The sequence below is a fragment of the Capsella rubella genome, unplaced genomic scaffold (assembly GCF_000375325.1).
Source record: "Capsella rubella cultivar Monte Gargano unplaced genomic scaffold, Caprub1_0 scaffold_7, whole genome shotgun sequence".
Lineage (NCBI taxonomy): Eukaryota > Viridiplantae > Streptophyta > Magnoliopsida > Brassicales > Brassicaceae > Capsella > Capsella rubella.
Window position 1 is genome coordinate 12,614,348 of NW_006238917.1, and position 332 is coordinate 12,614,679.

Consider the following 332-nt stretch of genomic DNA (forward strand, 5'->3'; position numbering starts at 1 on the left):
GTCAAGCAACATCCGGATGTTTGGGAGAACACCCCGGTAAAGAGTACTGAGGAGAGACTCCTTGGTGAAGCCATGGTGGGGGCACTGAGACTGATAACTTTTGAAGCGTTCCCAGGCTTCACAAAGCGTTTCTCCATTCTTATGAGTGAACCCAGAGATCTCATTGCGCAGACGTGCAGTTCTAGAGTTGGAGAAAAACTTGGCAAGAAACGAGTGCTTGCATTGATCCCAAAAAGTGATAGATCCTGGAGGAAGAGTTTTCTCCCATTGATGAGCTTTGTCACCCAAAGAGAATGGAAATAGACGTAGCTTGAAACCGTCCTCACTGACCC

At 47.6% G+C, this 332-nt stretch overlaps 1 non-coding gene and 1 pseudogene across 1 annotated transcript; one reads left to right on the forward strand and one right to left on the reverse strand.

Annotated features, from left to right (window-relative positions):
• Nucleotides 1-332, reverse strand: part of LOC111829419 — a 5,604-nt pseudogene that overhangs the window by 4,831 nt on the left and 441 nt on the right.
• On the forward strand, nucleotides 68-171 carry LOC111829795. The gene has a single exon (XR_002833151.1). It is a non-coding gene; the product is annotated as a small nucleolar RNA R71 (small nucleolar RNA).